At 36.7% G+C, this 23,998-nt stretch overlaps 1 long non-coding RNA gene across 4 annotated transcripts in view; it reads left to right on the top strand.

The window, feature by feature from the left end:
• The first annotated feature begins 7,223 nt into the window (after nucleotides 1-7,223).
• Nucleotides 7,224-23,998, top strand: part of LOC111195232 (uncharacterized) — a 48,317-nt gene continuing 31,542 nt past the window's right edge. For 2 of the 4 annotated variants that reach the window (XR_002651554.2, XR_007429558.1), the window contains exons 1-2: nucleotides 7,225-7,758; nucleotides 8,413-8,556. This is a non-coding gene — a long non-coding RNA (uncharacterized LOC111195232). Of the gene's footprint in view, nucleotides 7,759-8,412; nucleotides 8,557-23,998 lie in introns of all 4 variants that reach the window. The other 2 variants (XR_007429559.1, XR_002651555.2) reach the window with 2 other exon arrangements.

The raw sequence follows: 23,998 nt of genomic DNA, 5'->3' as shown, positions 1-23,998 counted from the left end.
TACTCACTCAGAGAGAGTCATGCTAGCCATGGATATCTGTGGCATCACCTGGGATTGACACTGCAAAAGCTTGGAGAATGGGCCCAAAACATTTATTTACGATTTTCATAAGTCAATTTAGCCTCAGCGTTATATGACTTTGCTTACACTATATTACAGCAACAATTAAAAAAAACAAACAATTGTGAAATATGTGGAATACATGGAATATCTACACTACTAAGTTTTAGAACACCCCCATTTTTTCACCTTTATTTTTGCCAATAAATCTCTTCAGGTCCAATCAGTAACCTTAAATGGTCCAAAATCTAGTCTACAAAATTTGCAGTAAACTTCCAGAGCCTTTAAAGAAAACATATAAACTAAAAACAGAAAAAAGTACATAGTATTTAGTATTTAGTTTTACAATTTACAAAATCTTGACTGGAGAAAACTGGCAACTCCTCGTGTCAACGCCTTTAACTCAGCTTAATAATGGACTAGGTCTCAGTTTCAGCAGTTAAAAAGCAGCTTGTCTTTTGCAATACAGCACTGCTACTGGAAAACTAAAACTTTGGACTGGTAGTACAAAATGCGGCATAACCACACAAGGATGCATATGACTCATTATTTGTAGTCAGTATATGGAAAAAAAAGATCTGTTAGTGGTGTATTTGTGTCTGACAAAAGCATTGTTATTTCACCCTACAATGAGGAGGTTTACATCTTTACAGTAGCCTCGTTCAACTCTCTCCCCCCCCCTTTCCACTGTGTTCCTCTCATCTAAAATCAACAGGAAACCCCAGACTGCTGGGTTAAGACTGGGCAGCAGTAAAGAGCTCCATTGTGATGGGTGTTTGTTTTGCGGTGGTGTATTTTGCCATGCTGCTGAGTGATAGTACGTTTGTTTTACTCATTTTCTCCTTTCAGGCACACTGGGAAAACATGCCTTTGGTCGTCGTTAGAATACTCTTGCACGGAAAGGCATTATTCTGAAGGGATATTGAATTATCCCTCTCAATAAACAAACAGATTGGCGGAATATGTGCGTAATCACTGACGTTTAGCATGCTGGCATTCACTAAATTGCTGCTTTAGTCTCTTAGAGTGGCGCTCCATCACTGGAGGTTTAATGTTTGTTTAACGATAGTGATCTTTACAGCGTTTCATTAAATGTAGAACTATTTACTTAACCATACAGTGGAACTGATGGGTTTTCATTAAAGCACTTTAAATTATATGCACTGCATAAAGCAGCTAATGTAAACGTCATTTACATCCAGATTTTGTAGGGCAATATTTTATTTTTGTTAGAGATATCAAAACCTAGCAGTGAATTTGCTAATAACTGAAAAGGCCATAACTTAGCAAGTCAGCATGTTTTAAAGAGCCAGGTGTGTGTGTGTGTGTATGTGTGTGTGGTTATTTTAAATGTATTGGTCTAAATGTATTGAGTCTAGCATGTCAATCACTAAACTGTAATATGAAGCATGGTCTCAAACTGGGACCCACCAAGCTCTATTATGTGTAGAACATTAATAAAAGTATGATTATGGTGGCTTGTGAATCAAAATCATATGACGTTTCAAATGTTCAGTCTGTGGTTAGTATGGAGCGATTTTTAAAAAGGAACTCCAATGAAGACAAAAAGTCAGTAGATGTAGCCAGTAGATAAAATGAATGTTAACGTATACCTCTTTGGTAGGTTTTATTAGGATATGTTTATTCATCAAAATATAAGAATATGGTGTAAATATACTCTACTTTGGTTGTTTTAATCAAATTGTCTATTTTACTACTTTCTACTGTCCCAACTTGTTTTGTAATCAGGAATAGTTTAGTGGTTGATGTTTGAACACTACACTACTAATCCATTACAAAGGGTCTTGAATTACAAGAATGAGAATCTGTGACAAAAGGTGAAACAAAATAAATTTTAGACCTAAGTTTTGCTTTTTACCACCAATCTAAGTTTTAGTCAAATTTCATGATGGCTTGAGCCCGCTGAAGGCTTTTTTTTGTGGCAAGCTGGTGTTTCTCTGCTTTGGTGTGAAGCTTGAACACCTTCACACCCAAGGTCCCTAACTGGATATTCTTCTTAAGAGTTTACAGTGAGCTTCATATTTATGATTACTGGGAACCTCTTGCAACCTGCAAAATTGCTGTTATCAAGTCTATATTTATATAAAATAATTTAGAGGGTGGGAAACATTGGCATCAAAACAAAAAGTTCTAATTTGAAGAATCTAAAGTATCTATAAAACATACAGCTTAGGAAAATACAAGAAAAAAATGAAGAGACCACTACAGTTGCTCAGATTTTGCTATTTATAGGTTTATGTTTGAGTTAAATGAACATTGATGTTTTGTTCTATAAACTACGAACAACATTTCTCCCAAATTGCAAATAAAAAATATTGTCATTTAGAGATTGTATTTGCATATTTTTAAAGATTTAAGAGTTCAGAAATTAATATTTGGTGGAATAACCCTGTTTTTAACACATATTTTATGCATGTTCTCCTCCACCAGTCTTACATACTGCTTTTGGATAACTTTATGCCACTGCTGTTGCAAAAATTCAAGCAGTTCAGATTGGTTTGATGGAATGTGATTTTTTAGTTTGGTAAGATCAAACTCAAAATGTTTAAGTGGTCTCTTATTGTTTCCAGAGCTGTATGTTAGCTTGTTTTACACTTTTTTTAGTTTGTTTTATAATTCCATTTGTTTCTTTTGTCATTTTGATGGATCCAGTATAAATCTACAATGTAGAAAATTAAGAAAAAACATTGAATGAGAAGAGGTATGATCAAACTTTTAACTGGTACTGGTTATTATTATTGCAGAAACTGTATACACACATTTGAATTAAATAAGCTCATTACATTACTCCTTTTAGTCCTAACCCCGCTAGCCGTTTAGAAATAGCATTAAAATATCATAAATATCAATGGCCCCGGTCTTGACATGTGGAAGTATTTATCATACGTCCATAAGCATGACTTGTAGGGGTCGTGTGAAAAACAAGAAAACGCTTAGCCTTTACTCCCCGGTGAGTAAAAGCTTTCTCCATTTGGGCTGGAAGGAGGTCCACGCCTTTGGAAGTGTGTGTGTGCAGGTGCAGTGCCACAAATCAATCACACAATGAGGTAATGCTAAAAAAAAAGAGGAAAAAGATGGAAAAACACAAATGATCACTCGCACACCGATTCTGTTTCACCATATGGGCTTTGCTTCTTTTGTATCCCGTAAATACATTGGCGTGCGATCATTCCTTCCAGATGCCGTTATTTCTGCTGTTCTTTCTCCGGTAATATTTTACCCTGTTGGCTCTGGGTTCCCTGAGGCTGGAGCGTGACTCAGCTGAGAGACTCTACAGTGACCTTAAGTGGGGGGAAGTAATAATACCCACGTTACTATTTAGCCCGTGCTAATGTAATGAAAACACTGTAATTAGCTTAGCCGTGAGTCTACACCGCACCAGGTTTGGATTAACTCCTACAGACTTCAACTGAACCAAATTTGAACGTAGGAGTAATCTAAATTAAACTCTTGAGACCTTTATTCAACTTGGGTGATTCCACTGTGAAAACAACAGGGGTGTCCAAAGCACTGTAGAGTTCATCATGTTCTCAATTTAGCAAACCTAATTCTCATCAGCTAATTACTAAGCCCTTCACGGGGGAGTGCGAGAGGAGGACAAACATTAATGCCTGCAGTGCCGTGGCCTTCCACTATGAGAAAAAAAAACAAACAAAAATCAGATGTTGATGTTCAGCATTCCCTAAAGCAGGACAGCTGCGCCATACGCCGAAAACCAGGACCCATAAATGTATAGGTGCATCTCAAAAAGTTTTAATTTAAATTATATAGATTCATATTATATAGATTCACAGAGTGATCTATTTCAAATATCTATTCCTTTTAACGTCTTACAGCCATTGAAAACCTAAAAGTCAGTATCTCAGAAAATGTTATACTTTCTGAGATAATCACCCCCCCAGGTGATTATCTACTGTAACTGTAGATTAATGCCATCAGGGTAATGACAGTAGAATATAGCTAAGTCATTTTGTGCAAAACTAAAACTAACTGGACCAGATGTAAGCATCTTAAACATGCTGGTCAACCAGTATGGTCATGCTAGCCATACAGATAAACCCACATGGTCATGCTAGTTAGTTCTGGACCAGAATAGAAATCCAGTATAAAAACATTTAAATCAAATTTAAATCAGTTTGGAAAAAGTAAGATTTAATGTGGCTTTTTTGAGATGGCAGAAAATCTTTCCTTGTTGAAAGAAACATCAGATTTGAGCTGCCCACCTCAACGAAGCCAAAGCCTTTTTTTTTCAAGAAACAATCAAATCAAATGCCAGATCCTGCACCCTTCCTCATACATCAACAAACAAACAAACTGCCACATTAAAAAAGCAGCCACATTCTTTTCACTCTCATTTTATTTGGGGCTCATTTACAACATTCTTCTGCTCTGAATTATTCTATCAATTTCATCTGACCCTCTATCTGTGCTGATTGCTCTGAAATTCCATTCCCATCTCTCACAATAATAATAATAATAAAAAAAATCATTAAACAAGCGACTAATCATCTCAAAAATACATTTTATTGTCTCATAATAATTACTGAACTAATTTACTATTAGTTCTGTTGCCTCAAAATAATAACGTATTATCTCAAGATTGCAATTATCTTCATAAAATAATGATGTAGTTTCTGAACATAATGACTTGGTGTCTCAAAATAATGATGTATTATCTCAAGATAACAACTTAGCATCTTAAGCTAATGACTTTTTTTTTTTATCTCTAAATGACTTATTATCTTAGAATAATAACTTGGAGTCCAAAAATAATAAGAAAGCAAATCTCAAAACTGATGACTTAGTGTCCCAAATATAAAAAATAATAACTTACAATCTCAAAATGACAACAGTATGTCAAAAAAACTAGCATTTTAAAATGATTAAACATCATTAAATAAGGAGACAAATAATTGAATAATTATAAAAAAACAGATGCTGGATTTTGTAATGTCAGGCATGGGCTTGCATATATTTCAATTAAATTTCTAATGTATATTGAAAACCTTCAGCTCTATTTGACCTGATGATTACCAACATATTTAAATTGTTTCAGGTGGAGTTTAATTCCCTTTCTGTTGATTATTCTCCCATCTTTTTTTAACATGATTTAGTTGTTTTTTGAAGTGCATCTGTCTTTCGTCTGAGAGACGATAATCTCAGCTTTGCTCCCACTGAAGTTTACACTGCTCGTGAGCTTTTCCTGATCATCTCCTCAGGGACTAGAGTGTCAATCGGAGCTGAACGAATGGAGAAAACCCGGAGGACACTTAAGCGTCTGAGAGAAACGAGAGGAGACATAAACACACCAGTCGTCCATCGATCCAAGTGAATCCCAGGGCATTAGCTGCTAATCATCCAAAGGGCTGCCTACTGACTGCAAATACCCACAGAGATTAGCTAAACATGAGCCTTCTCCCCTGTGACATACTGAGTAGATCATCTTGTGGATCCTTATTGCAAAAACAATCTGCATGCCATAACATTAAAACCACTGATGGGAAGTGAATAATAGCATTGATTGATCTTATTAACATGTCACCTGCCAACAGGTAGTTAGTATGTTAGCAAGAACACAGTCTAATCTGAGTTAGAACAGCAAGCAGGTATTGTGGTGTGTTCCTGGTATGCAGTTATCAGGACCCACCAAAGTGCTCCAAGGAAGGACAAGTAAACCAGTGACAGGTTCATTCAATCCCAGGACTCACTGATGTAATATATTTTTACTGGAGTGTATTAATGTTATATTCATATTAAATTATGAAGAGGTTGTTGAACTTGAATCAAATCAAAAGACAGAAAGTGCTTTTACTGTAAAAGAGAGCTTTGGTCGTGTCATTAACAAAAACGGCTGGAATACCCCTTTATCATTGGTTCAAAGACACTGAAATTAATGGAAGACAATGGACATCTTCTGTCAAATGGTCCTTCTGTACATTAGCAGCTGGAGACCTGGTCTAAACCTACAGAAGACCTACAATCTTACTATTTCTATAACCGGCCCTCCTTTCTGAACTTTGTGAACCAAAATATGACAATTTTTTGTTCTTCTACTATTCTCCCTTCTTTTATTGACTTAAGAATAAATAAAATCTGAGCACTGTAAAAATTTACTAAGATAATGTATGTGCTATTCGTCTATATATCGATATATAGGATATAACTAAAGCTTAAGAGACTGGATAAGCATTGGCTTGTTTTAAAATAAATAAAGAATGAGTAGCCCCTATAAAAACAGTGAAAAAAAACAACAATATATATTTTTATTTTATATTATATATATTTATATTTATATATATTAATTAATTTTTTTTATAAATAAATATATTTTATTCAGAAGTTTGCTATGTAATATATATATATATACATATATATAGTTGCAAAAGGTGAGAAAACTTGCAATATTTTAATAATATAATAGATATGTTTATTAAATGGTGCATATGTACATATGAAAAAAAAGTTTTGTATTTTTATTTGATAAGAAACTAAGATAAAAAGAAGATAAGAAGTTAATATAAAAATTAAAAAGACAATAAAAAAACTAATTAATTAAATTTATAAAGGAAAATAGACCAAAAGAAATTTAAATGGAGCTAAAACGAATTAAATAATAAGGGTTAAAACAATAATAAGGAAAAAATAACAATCATGTAGCTTCTTGAAAAAAGAGGGGAATAAACACCAAAATAACAATTATATGTTTTTTCTTTTTTTTTAAATAAAATTATTATTTAATAGTTTTTTTCTAAGTTTGACTTAGTAAGACGTTAATGGCTGTGGTTCCTATGAAAAATGTAATAGCCAAAAATGAGAAAAACAGCAATGTTTTAATAATAATAATAATAATAATAATAATAATAATAATAATAATAATAATTGTATTTATGCAGTTTTAATTCTTAGTAGTAGTATTAAGACATTTCCGTTTTTCTTATATTTAACTAATATATTTTACATACATGTTTATTTAGGGGTAAAAGTACATATAAAAGCTTCAGGGTTTGGTTGAATCAGAGTTTCTACCATGTGCTCAGTACAGTCTAACCCATGAACACCTGTCAGTTTTGCTTTATTTTCTTTATGATTGGACCGTCTATCAGGTTCTCACGGTTTGGGTGTTTCTATTGGTTCCTGGGTGAGGGGGGCGGGGCGTGTCGCGCTGTAGTGAGCCAGAGGTAGAGAGACCAGAGGAACGGCTAAGTAGGGTTTTAAAAATAGTTTTACTCAAACAAAAAAACAGCTTTTAAAGTAAAAAAAACTCTGCTTTTACTCGCTTTAAGTGTCTGGTGGACCTTTTTAACGCCGTGTAGTGCCGTTTTCACTGAGTAGTTTACTAACAGTTTGTTAGTTAGCTAAGCTAAGCTACTGAGCTAAGAGCGCTTAGCAACCGTTAGTTAGCTAATGAGCTTAGTTTGTTAACTAGCAGCTAGTTAGCGGTTAGCTTGTTTGTTTGTTTGGAGCAGCCGGAGGAGCTCGGAGTGAAAATTCAGCGTCAATTAACTGCTGAGCGAGAGATACTGGACTCTACAGCGCCCTGCTGTGTAGCTGGAGCTGAAGTCACAGAGTGGGATACATGACTCCAGAGCTGCAGCCCAAAAGAGAGAGAGAAAGCGGGGGAGTGAGGGACGCTGAGGAAAAGGAGCCAGAACCGACCCAGCAGTGCGTTCATTGGAGGTACTGTGGCGCTGCGTTTCTTTCCCTGATATTTAGCCGCTCACTGTGTATATATATATATATTTCCCTTTACACTTTTGTGTAATAACAGTAAGACCCAGTTGTTTAATGCACCCCCAGAAAAACAGAATTGTCATGAAAACATGTGGAAATATTAAAAATGTAACCTAGGTCAGCACATGCAGTGTCACTAGGAAGCAGGTAGGGATGGGTATCATAACTTGTTACAACACTGGCGCAGGCGTAGACGCAGTCCCACAAATAAACAAGGAAAGAGATGAATCTTTTATTATTATTTTTTTTTTTAGGGTAAAATTAATTGTATTTAATCTTATTCATCACCAAAGTATTTAAACTGTGCAGTTCAATTGATTTCATTTAAGGAGCAAATGAATGAATGAACAACTGGCTTAGACATAAAAGGTCCCTGTAATGAATATCAGTCAGTAACAGATGCTGTAAATACTGTAACTATATTTTATAGCTGTACATTTTATTCACCTAAAAATTATAACAGAAACATAATAAACAGTCACACACCTGAGGTTATTTTCGTGAGCTTCTAGGCTACTCAAATATGACTTAAAGGAACTACACGCTAATACATTAAAAAAAAATTGTATATCTGATTTGTTCATTTGACCTCATTTACAGAATGCAGATAAAACGGCTGCGGTGCCAGAGTGTGGGATACCGGACTCCAGAACTGCAGAGCTACAGCCTAAGAGAGGGAGCGGGAAAGTGAGGGATGCTGAGCAGAAGGAGCCAGAAACGACTCCACCAGCACAGTTATTGCAGGTACTGTTACTGTTATTATAATTAAACTCTATTCTTGCTAAAATTACATAATTTTAGTATTTTAGTATCATTAACAGTGTTGTTGCATTAATTCTGACGTAGCTGATCAGAGTACAGATTCCCACACAGGACAAAGTTGATCTCATTGTATGCCACTGAAAGCCACTGGGTCCCATAGCACAATGCAAAAAAAAAAAAAAAAAAAAAAAAAAAAAAAAAAAAAGCTAGCTTAGCTATTTGTCTTATAGCCAGAACTGTACAGTTAAATTGAATTTTAGTTGCGGATCAAATTAATAAATGATTAACTGGCGTAGACTTAAAAGCACTCTGTAATGAACATCAACAGATGCTGTCCAACAGTCCACAACAGATGCTGTAAATACTGTATGTTTTATATCTGCACCTTTAATCACCTAAAAATGATTACTAAACATTTTATTAAAGACCTTAAATGTAATTGTGTTAACATCGTGGCAGTATTTAAGGCGGACTTAAACTTTTAATGACTTTACTTAGTACTTTTACCTAATTTACCAGATTAAATGCAAAATTTCAGTATGTGTTCACTTTTCTGTTTCAAAAGCTTGGTTCGTATATGTTTACTGTGGCAATGTGAGGACACAAACTATGACTTGATGCACATTAATTTGTGGGGCCCAATACACCTGTGTGTAAAAGGCGTGTAGTGGTAGACAGTTTTATAGTTAAATATAAATTTTATTTATATGGATGCTCTGGATCACAAATACCACTCCAAAGCTATTTTCTTACCAACTATTAAAAATTAGCACTCGTGCAACATACAAGTTTGATGCACACACACACACTTTATATGACTATTAAAGAGATCCTGAAGTTAATTTCTAATGCTAGATATTCATTCCCTTGATCAAGGCTAATGCACGTTGGTCCTGGAATTTGTGACCATGTTAATAATGATCACACATTAAAAATTCTTCACACATTTCACAGCTAAGCTTAAACCGCACCTGGGCGACCAGCCGTGAGCTTGTGAGTTATGAGGCATTGACAAAATAATATACAGCCCAGGGACTTCTGCTCCATTCACCATGCCAAACATCTGGCCACCTTTAGGAAAAAAAAAGAGTGAAGAAAAACATTCAGGTTGATTCAAAAAGGTAGAGGCCAGCTGTGAGGCGTACAGGATGTCAGTAGTGGAGGTGGCTGTTGAGAAAGAGCTCAGAATGTTTTTCCTTTTTTTTTGTGAGAAACTGGGCAGGAGGCCCTATGATGTCATGTTTTCATTGACTGTTAGCTGAGAGCGCGGAGGGATGTGGAAGGTTGCGGAAAAAGGTTCTGGAAGGTCGTGGAAAGTCTGCCATGTCTCAGTGCAATTGGCTGAGACGTGTGCTTTTCGAGTATTGTGACGATACAGTTGTGGAATGAACATTTATAAGGACCACTACTTAGCTGTTGAGGAATGAGATAAGAATAAAAAAAAAAAAACGCTCATAGGAATTAAGTGTTCACTGTAGTCTATAGTCGTCCATGCTGTCAGCTTTCGAATTATGGGGGGTGGGGGGTGGGGGGTTATGTGGCTTGCAACCTTATTAAGGTAGCACCTGCACATGCCACAGCGCTACGTGTAAGTAACTGCTATATGGCTTTCGTAATTACACTTTATTTTGTGCAGTATCTCACACAAAGATTTTGCTGAAGATGTTTTTTTTTTTTTTTTTTGAGGTCCTTTGGACTTAACATCTTTGACACATTTGAACATTTGAAAAAGAATCCAGTGTAGTTTTATGTTGACTGTTTGTAGTTTCTGCACAAAATAAGTAGAAATATGTAAAAAGCAATTAAAGCACTTACTACAGGCACAATGTAACATATGCAGCATTTTAAGGTGGAAGGGACAAGGTGAACAATAAACCAAAAGCTTTTATGTCTGATGGCTGGAATTAGTTGCTCATGTTCAGGTCTACCATAAACTCATATATTCAAAAGATCAATCAATATACTAATGTACAGCCTTGAAGTTAAAATTTTAAAAGTTGAGTATTTGCACAGTATTGGTTTTTGTTTACATTCCCTTTACATTGCATAGTCCAGACAAGCTGATTTTTTTATGTAGTCATCTTAGCAATTACTTTGTTACTGCAATTCTCTTCATTGCTGAAACTGAGACCATATACATGCTTCAATATTAAGCTGAGATTAAGGTGTTGCCATGTTGGTCAGCCAGACCTCCTCCTGTTCCAGTTTTCTCCAGTCTCCAATAGTCTTTTGAATGTCTAGGAGACAATACTCACCTCTTTCTGGCTTTATTTTATACTAAGTTTTAATAGTTTGTATTTCTGTGTCTTTTTCTAGTTATAATGATATAATTAGAAAAGTTATATCATGGTATTATTATATTATTTTGAAGTGTGAATGAGGCTTTTTAAATTATTTTTATTTTTTTTTTGGATAAATTTCCAAGCCTCCTTTATCACAAAAGCTTAAATGGTAAGAATAAACAATAAAAATTGGGGTGTTCGAAAACTTTTGATTAGTAGCATATATATTTTAAGTGCGCTGCAGAATTTGCCCATTGGCATTGAAATCTGAAAGAAACACACATTCACATTTTAAAGGCAGGTGGGAGCTGGTGATTGTTTGTGAAATTGAGTGATGTATATTATAAAACCTTAGTCTCATGGTAGACCATTCGCTAAAGCTTTCATGTCTGATAAACATATTCAGATATCATAAATGAAATTGCAATGTTAATTTAAGTCTAATACTATTTAACATACAATACTTCAAATGTCTATATTCCACATCCCTTAATGCTTGCTCTCTCTCTCTCTCTCTCTCTCTCTCTCTCTCACTCTCTCATGCACACACAATCTACATTCCCAAAGTTATTACATGACCCATGCTACTGAATGTACTGTGAATGTTTTAATGAAATCCATGCATCATTAAAGATAATAACAGTCTATTTATCTTAGAGCAACACCATCATCTCCAATACTCTGAGAGAGAGAGAGAGAGAGAGAGAGATTGAAGGAAAGAACAAGAATAGAGAGTCAGAGAGGGCACAAGAGAAAGAAGGAAGGAAATACATTATTCTCTCCGTCTTTTCTTTCTTTCTCTGCTGTCTCTTTTATCCCTTCATCTTTTCTCACCTACACAAAATTAGAGACAAAGTGATAAAAGAAAAGAGAGAGAGAGAAGAAAGTAAAAGAAATCAATGACGAGGAAAAGTGAAAAGTAAGAAGAAATAAAGATAGAAGAACAGAGAATGATGAAGAGTGAAAAGTGAATCAGAAAAAAGGAGGAACACCCAATGAGACATCTCCCTGATTTTTATTCTCTTTCTTTCTCACGCTATCCTTTCTTTTCTTCTTACTGCATCTATCATCGCCTCATTATCTTTGCCTTCACTCTCTCAAGCTCTTTATTCCTTTTCCCCTAGATCTTTCTTTCCTCTTCTCTCTCCACTTACTACTCATGTTTTTATCATTTACTTCTCTCTCTCCATCTCTCTCTTATATCCATTCACACTTTCTCTTCTCTATTCCCTCTTTTTCCTTTAGTTTATCCCTCTTTTGTCCTCTCAATCTCTTGTTTCTCTCCTGCTCTCTCACACTACTTATTTTTCTCTCTCTCTCTCTCTCTCTCTCTCTGAATGATTTTTTGTCTTTCTGGCAGGAGTTACAGGAGCACCCGTAGACGGACAGATGGGGGAAAGTTTAATGAATGTCAGAAAGTAAGGTGGAGCGAGCGAGCAAGTGAGGGGGGGGGGGGGGGTTGGTGGAGTCACTGCCTCATCTCCTTTGAACCAGAAGACACTGCAGTCAATGAAGTGAAAAAGGCCGATTCATTCTGTCTGTCTTTCTTTGCTTTTGTCTGTTGCTCATTCTCCCTCTCTCTCACTCACTCACTCATCTCCCTCGTTCTCTCTCTCTCTCTCTTTCTCTCTGCCAGTCTCCTGCTCGCTCTACCTCACTCTTCCTCTGTCTCTCCTCTTTTTCCATTTCTCTCTGACACTTTCGATCAGTCTCTCACCGAGTCAACAGGAGCACATACGGGGAGAGGGTAGGAGGGATGTTGAGAAAGGGTGAAGGAGTGTGAAGGGGGGAGAGAGAAAGAGAAATGGCAAAAGAGAAATAGTAAATTTTCATCCATACATTATAACATATGTAATGTTAAAAAAAGAGAATGTATATGAATAATTAAAATACAGTATGTGGGTAGAAGAGTTTGGGCACCTGTTCATTTATTGTATCTTCTGAAATCAAGAAACAAGCTTATAAAATTTATCCTGGTTTTTAATTAATTTTAGGTTTAGGTTAAAGTTTAGTAGGTTAAATTTATGTTGAGAGTTTGAGGTGTAGGTTAGGTTTCGGTTGAAGTGTGGGTTAAGTTTAGGTTGAGATAAAGGTTAAATTGAGACTGAGGCGTGGGTTACGTTTGGGTTTAGGATGAGGTGTAGGTTAAATGTAAGTTTTGTTTGGGGTGTGGGTTAAGTTTAAATTTAGGATGAGATGTAGGTAAATTCAGGGTTGGGTTAAGGTATAGGTTTCGTTTGTGTTTAGCTATAGTAAGTTAGGATTAGGTTGAGATACAGATTAAATTTAGCATGATATGTAATGGTAAAGTTTAGCTTGAGATGTGGATTAGGTTTAGGATTTGAGGTGTAGGCTACATTTAGGTTGAGGTGTAGGCTAAAATTAGTTTTGGGTTGAGGTTAGGGCTGCACGATATATCGTTTAGGCTTTGTCATCGTGATGTGAGCATACGCGATGGGTAACATTGCACGTCCCGCGTTGTGACTAATTCAGTAAAAACAAAAACGTAATTTCTTAATGTTCTGATAAGAGTTTAGGGTCGGGTCAGGGTTCCAGAAAATAGTCTTTAGGCATCTGTTTTTAATGCTATTTTTATTTTATATGAAGCTATGGCGTGTTAATCACAATATATCTAAGTAACCAAGGTTATTATCGCTAACGAAAACAAACAAAATGACGAAAACTGAAAGTGAAAAAAACATTTTCGTAATAGAAATCTAGAATCTAGTGTAGTTTGAGGTATACGTTAAGTGTAGGTTGAGTTGTGGGTTTTGATATCATTTAAGTTTAGGTTGTGGATTTTCTAAGCTTTAGGTTTGTTTAGGTTGAGGTGTAGAACATGAGTAGGGTAGATTTTAGGATTTGCCTGATGTGTAGGTTAATTTTAGGTTCAAGTTTAGGTTCTGGTAATAAAATTTCACTGATTGCTTTGTAACATTCTCCGTTTTAGTTGTTTATGGGTTGCATCTTTGGTATAACATACAAGGGATGCACTAGACCTATATTTAATATACATTGTATAAATCCTGAAATGCTCCTTTAGCCGTCATATGTATGAGCGAAGTGTTCTGTTTTTTTTTTTGTTTTTTTTGTTTTTAGTGAAACACACTTCTCTATGGTTTCCTCTGTTGACCAGCCACCTCTGGTGTTATGGGATCTGAGCCCAGGGTCCCACTGTGTTGGAAATAGTCTGTGAGAGTTAAAAAGAGGGGGTGGAGGAAGTGAGAGAGAGAGAGAGAGAGAGAGAGAGAGATTCTTCTTCTTCTTCTTTCTTTTTTTTTTCTCTGGGATTTCCACGAGCCGTGACAGGCGCTGAAACTGCTGTGAATTTATCTGTGGGCTGTCAGAGGAATTAGCAGAGATAAGGGGGGAAAAATGTGACAAAGTTTGAAAGTATGAAGTCCAAGAGAGGGGGGGGAGAGAGAGAGAGGGGGGGAGAGAGAGAGAGAGAGAGAGAGAGAGAGAGAGAATGGGGGTGTGTATATATGTTTGAAGTGGTTTGAATTCATCGACTTCCATTTTGGATTTGGTGCCCAAGGCCAACTGTATCTTTGCTCTGCCCCAAATTAATCTCCTCCATTGGCTCTTGAATTTTCCCATTTAAGAGAAAAGCAAAAGAGAGACTGGGCGAACGAGGGAGAGTGCAAATGTGAGAGCAAGAGAAAAAGAGAGAGAATCAGGAGGTCTTGTATCTGCACTATGCGCCGACCAAAGCTGTGAAAGCTTATTCCAGCCCGTCAATCAGAGCCATGCTTGCGTTAACAGCCTTAAACATTGCAGCGCGTAACTCCGGCTATAAAAGCGCTCGGCACATTGATGTGGAGGGGCTCAGGGGCTGCACGCTTTTACTGTGATAGATCTGTAACAGCGACAGGTCTGTTCCAGCACTATAAACTAGCTCACCTTTAATTCACCCTCTCCTTCAGCACTGATCCTTTTTACACACTGAAGAAGGAGGTATTTAACACAGGATTTCAGCCAGATCCTTTAATTCAGAGATCTATCCTGCTTGTGTTGGAGTAACTGTCTCTGCTGACCAGGGAAGGATTTCTACTATAGTTTGAATCATGTCTGTGAGGATTTGATTTCAATTCTTTCATTGGTAAAATCATTAGTGAAGTCAGGATGTTTGGTGATCATTTCCCCAACTCATCCCGAATGTACTGGATGTAGCACCATGTTTCCGAAGAACACTGTTCCACTGCTCCACAGCTTAATTTTGAGGGCTTTACCCCCCTCTAGCCCACATCTGGCATTAGGCATTAGGCTATTCTATTGGCTGTACTTCTCTACAATAACTAGACAATCTTTGTGTATGAGTGCATTTGCACATCTGTGTCTCATTTAAAACATCCAAATTCGATCACTCAGTTAACTTCAGAAGATGATCTGAGATGCACTCGAGGCTTATTTATCGCTTATTATTTTTTTGTTAACACAGCAGTAGTAAACGTAGTATTTACATTTAACGATTTTTTTCTAATTTATTATTCTATCATTTGCAATTTGTATCAGATGCACTATTTAAGGTAGAGGTAGAACAGAGTATGGATAACTCATTGGTTACTCCCTACATTCTCACATTTTCACACAATTATCTGAACTTTCTACTCCTTTGATTTAAAAAATAGCCTTGTTACTTTCATTTCAACTTATTTTCATTCTGGCTTCTCATCATAAAAAAACCCTATCCAGATAAATCTCTCCATGCAGATTATGATTGGATGAGAAGTATAAACGTATATACCATTTCTAATCCTTATTGCTTTAAATATGATCCTTCACACTTGCACACGTCCTGCCCGCACTCCAGCAAGAACATAGCAGACTATGAAGATGATCAGTGCAGAGACTAAAGAGAACTTAAGCCAAGTGTCCCAATAATATATTTGCATTGTATTAAAATCCACTCATTTTCATTGGGAATGTATGTGGCTAGTAGCCTCATGCATTCAAAATTTTTCAACATTTACATTTTAATATAACATTATAGGGAGTAGTGCACTATAGGCTCCTAGGGCGTGGCCTAAGCTTTTGTCTTTTAATAGCATTTTTTTTTACTTGCATTACTTTTATACTTACTTTAAAAAGTAGTAAAAAGCTTAAGTTGATGTTTTTTAAACCCTAGCACCGTTTTCTATACTTTTGCCTAAGTAATAAATGCCTATGTTTCACACCTTTGTGAATAGGTAACTGTAAATGGCCCAGACTAATTTCTAATACAATCTTTCTACATTAACTTCCATTAAAACGTATATATAAATATGACTCACATTTACAACATTCTATTTATATGCGGGAACATATTGAATTAGCAATCCACTTCCTTTTTATGTGGGAAGCTGCTGTCTTTTAGACGTAAGTTCTTTGACGTAAGCGCACACACACTCCCACAGGCCTGAATAATTTGGAGTCTATTGAAATATTTAGCTCTCACAGTAGAGCTTTCTCCCATTGAGGAGGCTTACATCATTACCAAACCCAGCCATCTGGGCCCAGCCTCTGCCAGTCAAAATAAATCATGGGCTTGTGTCTACAGCACAGCTTCTAAACACTGGGACGTCTAAAGTGGAATGACAGCACATATGTCAATGAAGAACCCACACCTTAGCACCTCACTGCTAAAAGCTGAACAGAAAGCTTTCCCAGATTAAAGGAATCAGAGAAGAGAGAGTGAAGTCAATTAAAAAATGTGTGCTATATAAAATGCATAACGCTAATGCTTCCAGCCCTTATGAAAGCTTCTTCACTATTATTGAAATGTTTAGTGTTCATGGTTATTTGCGTAACCGTTAGATGTTGCACTGCTTAGGAACATGTTAAGTGGGTTTGGAAATGGCAGGTTATAACCTGCTTGATGCCGTCTCTGAGACTTAACTGTACCATCTATGAAGGTGATAAATGCGACAGCTACTTTAACATAACATTAAACCATATGCATCTGCATCAACTTGATTGTGTGATAGGGTGCTGTGAGTGGAGCATAGCCTGCTTAAAATGTTTGTCTTAGGGTATGTACTTTAGATTTTACTGGTAGATTTAGCCAGGAATCATCAACTATTTCACAGACAGTTCTAGCCAAATGCTGCTGGTCACAATCATTTCCTCCCTCACAAGATAAATGCCTCACTGAGGTATTAACACGTATACTGCACTTTAACAGGAACCCCCTACTTTGTTCTTCCACTTGCTGGACACTAAATTAAAAACCCATATTTCGCTTTTCCATTCACTGGTCACTTTATTAGAAACACCTTGTAAGGACATTTGCTCCTGGACTTCATTCTGACCACAGGACTGCTTTATACCAGTGATTATTGGCGTGATGGACACCACACACCAGTTTTATTACTAGGTTGAGTGTGGACCCATCCATTAATATCTAGCCAAAAGCAGCTCGATAATAAAGAAAACTGACTATTAATCCAAACATTAACCAAGGTTCACTTAAGTATGTTGTATAGCCTACATTTTGTATGGTTAGATTCACAATAGAGTTTCAGCATGTGAACTAAAAATTTGTTTGTAAAATGTCAGTTTGGTACATTGCCTTTCCAGGTGTTGTGTTGAATTTAGCCTCCCTGCCAAAATCTGACTTCCTTCAAGTTAACACCGCAGAATGAGTGTAGCAGATTACCTTTTGATTCCTTTTATTTTTGTTTATAAACAAGTTGATCTATAATTAGAGTAGATACAGAAACCATCAGTGTAATCTGTTGCATCTTTGTCTACTTCTCCTGTTTAATTAGTGATGATAGCTTGCCTCAAGTTTTTGCAATAGGTCCGTAGCTATTAAAAACGTAAAAAGTTCAGGTCACCACTTTTTGTTGATCTGAATTTTGGTCTGGACTGTCTTACTGCATTTGATAAATAATACAGAATTTATAATCAGTATTTATGTATTAGCATCATTACAAAACATATACATACAAAATATGAAAAAGTTTCAGTCAAATCAAATGTTGAATTCATGACTTTTAGATACGAGTTCATCTTTAACTTACTTAAAAGCAGCATTATGGGGAAAAATTGCATTTCGTGCATGTTTATACAAATATATTGTGCAAAAAAAAAGTGAATCAGTTTAAAGTCATGCATGCTTCACAGTTGCGGAGACATTGTGAGTAATGTGGGGAAAGATACTTATTAAAGGTCAGTGGAACATTACAATGCTAAACAAAATATTTTTAGCTAAAAATGCTACATAATGTTGATTTAACTTTTCATAGTTACAGAAATGCTGAACAGAGGGTCAGCATTTGTATTTTTTACAAATTGAATTGCCATATCAGAAGAGATACATGAAATAAATCAAGTGTACATCTAATTTTATGTTATTAAGAAACTAATTAGATAATCCAGTATTCCTAAAGTTCAGTACCTGGAAATTAAGTATTTACCTAAGATTACAGTTTTGGAAACTAGGATAGCAAAAAAAATGACATAATAGTTGAGCCAGCCCAAAGCACCAGCAAAACAAATCTCTTGTGCTGCCCCTGGGTCTGGCACGATACTCAACACCAGCATTTGCTGGAAGCTGGTTTCAGATGATGTACACTGCCTACACTGTTGTTCTTGGAACATTTATTTCTGTAATTTTACTGGCTTACCTTCCTGGAACTCTTTCACGACATTGTTAAATGTTCCTATAATGATCTCGGTTAGCTAGGATGCTAGTTCTGCTGGTTCATTCTGGGTCAGGTTGGTCATGCTGGTAAAGCAGCTTAACCATCAATCAAGCTCACCAATACATATTGTCACTGTCCAATAAAATACATTTGCCTCCAAAACAGCTACTTTCAGTGGAACTCAGTGTTAAATGGTTAATGTCAGGTAATTTTGGAGAATTTCTATTGGTCCATTCCTCAAGAAATCTTGACACTGTGTAAAGGACAGATTGTATTCAAAACTAAAACTCAACTAAATGCTGATTTATTTTTGGACAATGACAATATAATATGCTGGTTTAGAGCTAGGCTGTTTTTTCCTCTACCTGCTTATTCATTATGACCAGCTTGAGCTAAACTCAACTTCATTTGCATGTACTGCTTTTGACCTGTGGTCTTCAATATGATCAGTGAAATTCGCATTTAGGTGTGGGTGTTAATCTAGATACTAGGCCTGCTGGAGCTACAAGGAAAAGACTTTATTTCCAACATGAAAGCAGCTGCCACATCTCGACATTTCAATTTATCGCCCAAATCCACACGTCTCTACACTCCAACTATTCCACACACACAGGACAGGGCTGGCAACAGACGCCTCTCTCTCTCTTTCAGCACTACTCGAGCTGGTGGAGGGGGTGAATAAGAGAGAGACAGAAGGAAAAGAGAAAAGCATCTTTAATCCAAATAATTATCTAGCCATTCTCAGATGAGGAATTTCAGAGGAGGACTGCCAAAAAAAATCTATAAAATCAAATCCTATTAAAGCAAATAAACACACAGACCTCAATCCTTCCTACACTCTCTACCTTCCCCTCTCTCTCTCTCTTCTGTCTTCCTTTCTTATTCTCTCTTTCTCTCTCTCTCCTGTTCCTTTTGACCTTCCTTTTCTCTCTTGCTTCCCTAATCTATCTCCTGCTCTCCCTCCAGCTCTCTGTCTCTTCTAAATTCCTTTACCCTCTCTTTTCTGTCTTCCTGTCCACCTCCCTCCCTCTATATCTTTCTCTCTCTCACTACTTCCTCTTTTTTGTCTTCCTTTTCCCATTCTTCCCCTCTTTCACAGTTCTGCATTTTTCTCTCTTTTCTGTATTCCCTTCTTATTCTCTTCCATTTTCTCTCTCTGCTATATCTCCTTTCTTCTCTCTTTTCTCTCTCTTCTCATTCTCTCTCACGCCTGCCTTCCTTTCTCTCTCTTACTGTCCTTTCCCATTCTCTCTTTCTTACTCACCGTAACATTGACCTTCCTCTCTCTTTTGTCTTCACTTATTATTCTCTTCAATTAATTCTCTCTCCTATATATATTTTTTATAATTTCTTCTCGTTCTCTTCCTCTTAATCTCTTGTTCTCCCTTTAAATGTAACCTCTGTTTACTTTTCTATACTATATCTTACTCTTTGCTTCATGACTTTCTTTGTCTTTTTGTCTTATCTTTTTTCTTTCTCTTTTCCTCCTTTATATTTTAATCCTTTGCTCATTCCCTTGTGTTTCTCTTTCTCTTTTCAAATTCCTTAATGTCTTTCCCAGTATTCTCATAAAGTATAATTATTCTTATAGGTTACTTTTCATATATATCTCCCCTCCACTTCTTTTTATGTATGTTCATGTCTCTCTTCCCAGATTGTATCTTCCTCTAACTTTTGCATCCCCCATATCTCTCTCTCTGATCAGTGTAAAGGCAGTTTGCAGTCTGTGTGTGTGTGTGTGTGTGTGTGGGCTGGGTGTGGGCTGTGTGTGATAGAGAGTGTGTCTCTGGGCTCTGCTGCTCTCCTGCAGTGTGGATTTGGTGGGTTTGTGTCTAACTGGCTTTATGCTGATTCTCATTATAAACTCAGTCTGAGACTCTGCAGAAAACCACCGTTCTATGACCTGAAACACACTCTGATCAGACAAATACACATGCACACACCCATGCGAACGAGACTGTAATGGCATCATGTTGTTGAAATAGACAGTGATCTATCCTATACTTGCTGGTTAACTATACAGTTATTGTATAAAATAACGAATGCATAAAACTGACCATTTTATGTACCTGTCCGTCTGGGAGAAAAGGCATCCTAAGGACCACCACTGTTGAGCATATTAGGGCAGATAAAGAATATGGCACAAGTTAACATGCCTAGCCTGCGGGTCAGTAGCTAATAGAACCACATGGCCATGGAATTACCTTTATAAAGAACTATGATTCAACTATTATTTACAAATGCTCCTCAAAACTTAAATCTGCAGAATGTAAGAAGTCTTCTGTATCTTTTAAGGAAGAAAAGGGTGCTTCTCACGAAAGAGTAAAAGGACCATCTAGACTGTTATCAGCAACAGTCCAAAAGCCTGTGTCTTTCCGGATATGGAGTTTTTAGTACTCTTCTACGATTGCAGCATTAATGTAGAAAAGTACACTGAGATCTTATAAAAACATATGCTGCTTTTAAGATGACCTTTCCAGTCATTGTATTTAGACAATGCAGAACCACATGCTGCTCACTATACAAAATCATGTCTGCAGTAGAAGAGGGTATAGGTACCGGACCAGTCCCTAACAGAGTATAATTCATAAAGAGTTCATTGAGAAAGTGTGCCAACATTACATAACGGTAAATGTTTTACTATCCCCAATGATTTTTATGTGTTTGGTATGTAGGCCTGAAATGCAAATAGATAGATGTATATTAATAAATGAAAGAAAAAGTAAGCATACAAAACATTTTTGGGGGTTCATAGAGTCTGCAATGACATTAAAGTGAAAGTAAATTTAACAAACATGGCCTTTTTTTTTCTTCTTGTAGAAAAAAAAAATCTAATTATATTGACCATGATTCCTTATTCCTATATATAGACTAGAATATATACTATTGTCTCTGGTGTCAATTAAGTCAATCCCATTCGTTTAATTTCGTAATCCCCATTGTGTATGTCTGAGGCTGCATTAGTCATTTTTATAATGACATTTTCTTTTTTATTAGATGTGAATTTATAAAGCTGGGCTTATATTGGTCATACTGGTGTAATGAATCCTTCTGCACATGCACCCCTGGAGCGTAAAAAAACTATAATGAGCGCTTGGGAGTGTGTGTGTGTGTGTGTGTGTGTGTGTTTGTGCGCGTGTGTGTGCTTACCATTCCTACTGAACAGAATGAGGGCGATGTCTGTCAGGCATAGTTTGTGTGTATCCCTGTGTGTGTGTGTGTGGTGTTACGAACTCTAACATCAGCCCACAATATGACACTTCAATTAGACTAATCCAGGCTGCTGTGAAACCACTCTCACCCCACCACTCCCTCCCTCCATCCCTCCATCTCTATCTCTCCTCCCCTGCAGTCAACAGCAGCAAAACAAAGGCCCAGAAAGACTGCACTGCTTGTGCTGGGGACTCTGCTCTGGGCTGATAGAGCAAAGAACGTAGAGTTTTTTATGCTTATTGGTGGGGAAAACCAGCCTATGCTAATCTATGCTCCAACAAAAAAAAAACTGCATATATACAATCACCACCAATGGCAAAAGAAGAAATTTCCTCACTTTATTTCTAATAAAACCGCTTGATGTCATGTGTAAACACTGCTGACGTACATACCATCCATATACATGGGAACTAAGCTGCAAAAACAGCCTGAAATCAAATCAACAATACTGTACGGTCACAATAACTGTATATTTACACACAGAGACGGAAGAATCAATCAACTATATACTAGTTTCTTCTAGTTTTAGTTGACATACAGACACCCTCACATTATCCTGTTTTTTTGTTTTTGGTATACTTGGCAATTCATCTTCGTCTCAATGATTGTAAGCTCCGTACTTTATGATTGGGTAATGTTTGAATGGTGATATGCTGTGCTTTTTTAATGCCAGATGTAGAGCAGCAATAGTAGTTTTTTTTTTTTTAATGGATTGCAAACTCATGAACACAGATAATAATCTGTAACAATGATTCTTTGTTTGTCACTGAATTGTTTCTTCATCTTATTGATTAGCCTTTGTGTGAGTACATTTCTAAAGTCTCTAAAATCAATTTGTAAGCCAACTTTATGTAAAAAACAAAACAAACAAACAAAAACATTTAGATTAAAGAAAGCTATTTTGGTGCGGCATGGCTCATATACACACATCCTACTTGTGTGGAGCAAATCCAAAGTTTGGATGTTTTTTTTTTTTTTTTATTAGAGTAGCTCTAAGTCCATTTCTCTGAATTAGCAAGAATCTAGGTATGCTACGTTTTGAAAGCCGTGCCCTTAATTTTACCTTACAATTAAAACAATCACTCTAATCAAAAAAAGAAGGAAAGACAGCATTCTAAAAAGGCACTCCGCAAGCATCAAAAACAGTGCAGCATGGTTCCTATGGTGATGGTGGCTATCTTCAGCACCGTCCCTCAGAAAAGCTCCTTTTTTTCAGTGAGCCTGACAGAAGGCGACACTCCTGGACGCTTTCGTCCAGCTGCTCATAATTTCAAGCCTCCATCGATCGGCCTCTTGTTGTTCTCATCAGGGGTTCGATTGATTATTCCGGCAAAACGGCTAAGAGCCTGCAGAACGATGCCGTTCAATCGTCCAAAACGCTGCGTGACAGCCCGCCACGGTGAGAGACGACTTGTACGGGCGGTGCGATTCCAATCAGCCTTTTTATTTCAGGTGTTAAAAATCCCATAATGCCTCTAAGTGAGTTGAGTAAAGGGTGCTGAATTTCTGCGCTCCAGTACGAGTTAGAAATTATGCCACTTCAGAGAGGCTCCAACGTGCTTGCGGCAAAATAAAACAACTTCACAGAGAAAGCACTTGAATGCACGAGTGAAAAAAGCAGCTTTAAAAAAAAAAAAAAAAAACTAATAAAGGCATTGTAGTTGCGGTGAGATCAGCGCGTACGCCTTAAATTGGCAGATGGAGAGTAATGCGGGCGTTGTAATAGCCAGTATGGAGCAATCTCAGCTGATTTTCTCAACAGTAAAGGCATATTCTGGCATTATTGAGTGCCACAACTGTCTAAGCGTCAACATCGTTAAAAGACAATCATGAGCTATTGAAAAGTAAACCATGGATGATAGACATATCCATATAAACATATTAGCATACATAAGGAGTAGTTAAAGAGATTTCTGAGTGGCATAGTATTGTAGTCTAGTCTAGTCTAGTCTAGTCTAAAGAAAGATTTATACCTAACTACTATACTTAATTTTACATATTAAATTAAATATTTCTAAACTGCATGCACATTTAGTAGCCTCCTTTATGTTGGAATTAGTGCTAAACAATATATCCATCAGTGTACATCAACTGACCAAAAACAAATATGACAACAGTTGAGGAGCTGTGATTGCTGACTTCTAGTCTAAGGATTAGCCCAATTGTTGGGACATTCAGGTTGTGGGAGCATGGGCATTTATTAACTGACATAAAATAAGCCGTTAGATTTCCTCTTAAGGGCACATAGGGCTTCAGTGAAGTTTCATTATTGTTTTCACTCCACATGGGCTGCCCAGAGAA

This window comes from Astyanax mexicanus, chromosome 25 (genome assembly GCF_023375975.1).
Source record: "Astyanax mexicanus isolate ESR-SI-001 chromosome 25, AstMex3_surface, whole genome shotgun sequence".
In the NCBI taxonomy this organism is placed as follows: domain Eukaryota; kingdom Metazoa; phylum Chordata; class Actinopteri; order Characiformes; family Acestrorhamphidae; genus Astyanax; species Astyanax mexicanus.
This window is presented reverse-complemented; position numbering and strand designations above follow the sequence as displayed.